Below are 7,500 nucleotides of genomic sequence, written 5' to 3'. Positions count from 1 at the left end.
TTACTGAGGAGGCCACTGCTGTGGTAGGGCACCAGAGTGGTGGGTTGGGCAAGCCCTTCTGACGTTCTGGTGAGCATCTATTCTGATGGAACTGGAACTGAAACCAGACACCTTTAACCTTTAACCTTTTTACGGCCAATTTTTAACACTAGTTACAGGTAGTCAAGTGCGCAAGAGAAGAAGAATCTCTGCCCCTAAACACGTTGGGTTGATGAGTCTCTCCTGTGTTGACAGTTCGCAATGGCTCAAAACGAAGCTTTGACTGGATTCTCAGTTTGTCTTTCGACATGTGATATCATACGTCTCTGTTTGTATTGTTAATTGACAGAGATTTTTATCGCCCCGTCAATTACGCCTTTTGTTAGTCACTTGCAAACCAAAGAGACACTTTTGTTTGCGACGACTTATTCTTTGTCTTTATTTTTTTTCATTTCTCTTCCCTTACTACTGTTCAGATACTGATTATGAACCGAGAAAAGCTCGGGAGATTGATCAGTCTGTTTTGGAATTGTCTGAATGTAGGGGTAAAAATCCTGGAATAAATGTTGCCAGATATTTAGTTTTAAAAACGGATATATTGACGTTCAGGAGTGACATTACGGTCACCTACCTGTAAAAGATAACAACAAAGTAATGTAAAATTACGGTTGCCTGTATTTTACTAAAATACGTCTGAGAACTATTTTTACGGAGAATTTCTGATTAAAATTACGTTTTTTAAACAGTGTATTTTCGTTTGAACACTTTTTTTTTTCCTTGAAGGTAATGAAACTAAATTGGGTCAGGATATTGATTTATATATTCACTATACGACATTTAGAAAAGGCATTTACAAAAAGGACAAACCTTCTGGTTGCTAAAAACTCTATAGGTGTTTTATACCATGACTGTCATTCGCCAAAATTGAGATATCATTAGCTATATAATTCACTGCTTAGGTAAACAGGGGTATAATGTATGTAGAATGTATATATATATATATATATATATATATATATATATATATATATGTATATATATATTTATATATATATATATATATATATATATATATATATATATATATACACACAAACATATATATATATATATATATATACATATATATATATATATATATATATATATATATATATATATATATATACACACACAAACACACACACAAATATATATATATATATATATATATATATATATAAATATATATATATATATATATATATATATATACACACACAAACACACACACAAATATATATATATATATATATATATATATATATATATATATATATATATATATATATATATACACACAAACATATAAATATACATATATACATATATCATATATATATAATAGATGAACATTACGAATAATAAAATAAGTCCTTGAACTTTGCCAAAAAGCATAAGAAGGAAGAGAAGACGATTGCTTGGGAAACTAATAAGAAAATTTGCGATTACATACTGGTGTAGAAAGACTATAAACAGCCGAAAGAGGAAGGACGTCTTGTCTGGCTAGTTACGGATGATCATATATATATATATATATATATATATATATATATATATATATAATATATATATATATATATATATATATATATATATATATATATATATATATATATATTAAATTAAACTTCTGGGCAGTAATAACGACTTGTAAAGCCGAAGGCTAAAAAATTATATAATTAATCAAACAAGAGTATACATGCGTATATGCGTACATTAGAAATTGTACATTTTAACCAACCCATTAACCCTTTCAGCATCTAGGGACATCAATTTCTTTTTAAACATCCGGATATAATATCACGTTCGATGACAATCTCTTTTCTTTCCCCGTTACGAAGCAAATTAGACATTTCAGCACCGACGGGTAATTCCTCTCTCGTTACTCAAACTTTGAATAACTTACCCCGTCCATTACTCAATGCCGATTTTAAACAAGCGCTTAATATTCCAATTTCTCTCTTGACGAAGCCTATGGAAAAAGTATGTTCTGACACATTCACGATCTGATTCTCATCATAATTTCTACTGGAACATTTTCGATATACGATCGCGGTTAATTCTCTCATTAGGAGAATTTTAGGGCTCCTTCTAATGGAGTTGTATAGAATTCGTCTCTATGTTAATGTTAAGGATTAATTCGTATTATCCATACGGACTTTCAAATAGTGTGAAGTGTGTTTGCAACGGTAGAAGGATATTTTATCCAAATTCAGAGCCAATGCTGTGGTCTGTTGACCAATGATCAGTTTATATAGAATGTATTTGATGTTACTGTTTTTAAAATATTTCATTTTTCCTTGTTTCCTTTCCTTACTGGGCTGTTTTCCCCTGTTGGATCTCCTGGGGTTATAGCATCCTGCTTTTCCAACTAGGGTTGTAGGTTAGCAAGAAGTAATAATAATAATAATAATAATAATAATAATAGATGCAATATATCTTCAATTATTATCAGAGTAATTTCTGTGGTCCCCCAACATAAGATCTTCGTTGCCTATTGCTAGAAAAGTGTTGGTGTCTATGAACTAAGTTTTAAGATCCTTATCTGGATAAAGGTTAATTATCATTATTCATAAACTTAAACATTTCCGAATCCTCTTAACAATGGCCTTTAATAGTCATACATATGAATCTATGGTCAGTCTCTAGGGCATCGTCCTGCTTGCTAGGGCATTGCCAATGCCCCCTTGACTCTGCTGCTCATGAGAACACTTTAAACCTTCAGAGTAAAGGCTTCAATTTCCTCTTGAAAGTCTTAATATCTACAGCCTTTCGAATGTCCAGCTTCATCAAAAGTCTATTTCATCAAGGTAAATGTGTCTGGTTTCCAGTTCCAGTTTCATTAGAATAGATGCTCACCAGAACGTCAGCTGGGCAAGACCAACCGCCACCGTGGTATCAAACCACAGCGGTGGCTTTCCCAGTAAACAGCTTAAACTTACGGTACCGAGCTGGGATCAATCTGTTGCCATGTGATTTCTAGGCGAATACTTTACCACTGTACTAGTCAGGAGGCTGATTTATACTACATGCCTCCCCCCCCCATTGTGGTGCGTAACAGCAGCGGTGGCCTCCCCAGTAAACAGCTTAAATTCACGGTCCTAGGCTGGGATCGATCCGCTGCCATGTGATTGCTAGGCGAATACTCACTGTACTAGCCAGGAGGCTGATTTATACTACAAGCCCCCCATACTGGTGCGTAACCGCAGCAGTGGCCTCTCAGGTAAACAGCTTAAATTCACGGTTCCAGGCTGGGATCGATCCGCTGCCATGTGATTGCTAGGCGAATACTCACTGTACTAGCCAGGAGGCTGATTTATACTACAAGCCCCCCATACTGGTGCGTAACCGCAGCAGTGGCCTCTCAGTAAACAGCTTAAATTCACGGTTCCAGGCTGGGATCGATCCGCTGCCATGTGATTGCTAGGCGAATACTCACTGTACTAGCCAGGAGGCTGATTTATACTACAAGCCCCCCCATACTGGTGCGTAACCGCAGCAGTGGCCTCTCAGTAAACAGCTTAAATTCACGGTCCTAGGCTGGGATCGATCCGCTGCCATGTGATTGCTAGGCGAATACTCACTGTACTAGCCAGGAGGCTGATTTATACTACAAGCCCCCCATACTGGTGCGTAACCGCAGCAGTGGCCTCTCAGTAAACAGCTTAAATTCACGGTTCCAGGCTGGGATCGATCCGCTGCCATGTGATTGCTAGGCGAATACTCACTGTACTAGCCAGGAGGCTGATTTATACTACAAGCCCCCCATACTGGTGCGTAACCGCAGCAGTGGCCTCTCAGTAAACAGCTTAAATTCACGGTCCTAGGCTGGGATCGATCCGCTGCCATGTGATTGCTAGGCGAATACTCACTGTACTAGCCAGGAGGCTGATTTATACTACAAGCCCCCCATACTGGTGCGTAACCGCAGCAGTGGCCTCTCAGTAAACAGCTTAAATTCACGGTCCTAGGCTGGGATCGATCCGCTGCCATGTGATTGCTAGGCGAATACTCACTGTACTAGCCAGGAGGCTGATTTATACTACAAGCCCCCCATACTGGTGCGTAACCGCAGCAGTGGCCTCTCAGGTAAACAGCTTAAATTCACGGTTCCAGGCTGGGATCGATCCGCTGCCATGTGATTGCTAGGCGAATACTCACTGTACTAGCCAGGAGGCTGATTTATACTACAAGCCCCCCATACTGGTGCGTAACCGCAGCAGTGGCCTCTCAGTAAACAGCTTAAATTCACGGTTCCAGGCTGGGATCGATCCGCCTGCCATGTGATTGCTAGGCGAATACTCACTGTACTAGCCAGGAGGCTGATTTATACTACAAGCCCCCCATACTGGTGCGTAACCGCAGCAGTGGCCTCTCAGTAAACAGCTTAAATTCACGGTTCCAGGCTGGGGATCGATCCGCTGCCATGTGATTGCTAGGCGAATACTCACTGTACTAGCCAGGAGGCTGATTTATACTACAAGCCCCCCATACTGGTGCGTAACCGCAGCAGTGGCCTCTCAGTAAACAGCTTAAATTCACGGTTCCAGGCTGGGATCGATCCGCTGCCATGTGATTGCTAGGCGAATACTCACTGTACTAGCCAGGAGGCTGATTTATACTACAAGCCCCCCATACTGGTGCGTAACCGCAGCAGTGGCCTCTCAGTAAACAGCTTAAATTCACGGTTCCAGGCTGGGATCGATCCGCTGCCATGTGATTGCTAGGCGAATACTCACTGTACTAGCCAGGAGGCTGATTTATACTACAAGCCCCCCATACTGGTGCGTAACCGCAGCAGTGGCCTCTCAGTAAACAGCTTAAATTCACGGTCCTAGGCTGGGATCGATCCGCTGCCATGTGATTGCTAGGCGAATACTCACTGTACTAGCCAGGAGGCTGATTTATACTACAAGCCCCCCATACTGGTGCGTAACCGCAGCAGTGGCCTCTCAGTAAACAGCTTAAATTCACGGTCCTAGGCTGGGATCGATCCGCTGCCATGTGATTGCTAGGCGAATACTCACTGTACTAGCCAGGAGGCTGATTTATACTACAAGCCCCCCATACTGGTGCGTAACCGCAGCAGTGGCCTCTCAGTAAACAGCTTAAATTCACGGTCCTAGGCTGGGATCGATCCGCTGCCATGTGATTGCTAGGCGAATACTCACTGTACTAGCCAGGAGGCTGATTTATACTACAAGCCCCCCATACTGGTGCGTAACCGCAGCAGTGGCCTCTCAGTAAACAGCTTAAATTCACGGTCCTAGGCTGGGATCGATCCGCTGCCATGTGATTGCTAGGCGAATACTCACTGTACTAGCCAGGAGGCTGATTTATACTACAAGCCCCCCATACTGGTGCGTAACCGCAGCAGTGGCCTCTCAGTAAACAGCTTAAATTCACGGTCCTAGGCTGGGATCGATCCGCTGCCATGTGATTGCTAGGCGAATACTCACTGTACTAGCCAGGAGGCTGATTTATACTACAAGCCCCCCATACTGGTGCGTAACCGCAGCAGTGGCCTCTCAGTAAACAGCTTAAATTCACGGTCCTAGGCTGGGATCGATCCGCTGCCATGTGATTGCTAGGCGAATACTCACTGTACTAGCCAGGAGGCTGATTTATACTACAAGCCCCCCATACTGGTGCGTAACCGCAGCAGTGGCCTCTCAGTAAACAGCTTAAATTCACGGTCCTAGGCTGGGATCGATCCGCTGCCATGTGATTGCTAGCGAATACTCACTGTACTAGCCAGGAGGCTGATTTATACTACAAGCCCCCCATACTGGTGCGTAACCGCAGCAGTGGCCTCTCAGTAAACAGCTTAAATTCACGGTCCTAGGCTGGGATCGATCCGCTGCCATGTGATTGCTAGGCGAATACTCACTGTACTAGCCAGGAGGCTGATTTATACTACAAGCCCCCCATACTGGTGCGTAACCGCAGCAGTGGCCTCTCAGTAAACAGCTTAAATTCACGGTTCCAGGCTGGGATCGATCCGCTGCCATGTGATTGCTAGGCGAATACTCACTGTACTAGCCAGGAGGCTGATTTATACTACAAGCCCCCCATACTGGTGCGTAACCGCAGCAGTGGCCTCTCAGTAAACAGCTTAAATTCACGGTTCCGGGCTGGGATCGATCCGCTGCCATGCGATTGCTAGGTGAACACGTTACCACTGTACTAGCCTTGAGGCTGATTTATATAAAGGGCCCACCACTGTGCTGCGCAACCGCAGCAGTAGCCTCTCCAGTAAATAATTTAAACTCACTATCCCGGGCTGGGATCGATCTGCTGCCATGCGATTGCTAGGCGAACATGTTACCACTGTACTAGCCATGAGGCTGATTTATACTACAAGCCTCACACTGTAGTGTCCAACCACAGCAGTGGCCTCCCCATTAATCATCTTAAACTCACGGTCCTGGGCTGGGATCGATCTGCTGCCATGTGAATGCTAGGCGAACACGTTATCCCTATCCTAGCCAGTATTATGAAGTCTTCATCGCTACATCATTACTTAAAGGTACAGGGAATGGACGGAATGTTTCCAAGGAGCATTCCACAAAGACAGACATTTCCGCGTATCATTTCACCCAACGTGCCGACATACGCGGCCCAGAAATCGGGCTTGCGGGTGTGCAAAATTACCCTTTTGCAATGCAAGTTAAATAGTGCTAAACTCTTCGAATTACGTTTGCTTAGAACAATGGATGAACAGATAGACCGTGCCCCAGAACACCCTCAAGAGCAGTAAATAACACGCAGGAACTGAGACGTGACCGAATAATGAGAGTTAAATATATACCTGGAATAACTGTGTGCATGTGTATGTGTGTGTTAGTGTACGCCTGTGTGGGTGATTGGCTCAGGGGAGAGGAACCGCCCCCCCCCCCCACCCTCATTCTGTTTCCACTGTTTACCAAGACGTCAACTTTGGCTGAGAATGTTTTATTATTATTATTACTATTATTATTATTATTATTATTACAATCTAAGCTACAACCCTAGTTGGAAAAGCATGATGTTATAAGCCCAAGGGCTCCAACAGGGAAAAATAAAGGGATTTATTATCATTACTATTATTATTATTATTATTATTATTATTATTATTATTATTACAATCTAAGCTACAACCATAGTTGGAAAATCAGGATGCTATAAGCCCAAGGGCTCCAACAGGGAAAAATAAAGGGATTTATTACTATTATTAATATTATTATTATTATTATTATTATTATTATTAAAAGCTACGGTACAACCCTAGTTGGAACATCAAGATGCTATAAGCCCAAGGGCTCCAACAGGGAAAAATAAAGGGATTTATTATTATTATTATTATTATTAAAAGCTACGGTACAACCCTAGTTGGAAAAGCAGGATGCTGTAAGCCCAAGGTCTCCAATAGGAAAAAATAGCCCAGTGAGGAAAGGGAACTATTATAACTCTGAATGACGATAATGAAAATAATCATGA

Source organism: Palaemon carinicauda, chromosome 6, assembly GCF_036898095.1.
Source record: "Palaemon carinicauda isolate YSFRI2023 chromosome 6, ASM3689809v2, whole genome shotgun sequence".
Lineage (NCBI taxonomy): Eukaryota > Metazoa > Arthropoda > Malacostraca > Decapoda > Palaemonidae > Palaemon > Palaemon carinicauda.
The sequence above is the reverse complement of the archived record's forward strand: the minus strand, read 5'-3'. Positions refer to the sequence as shown.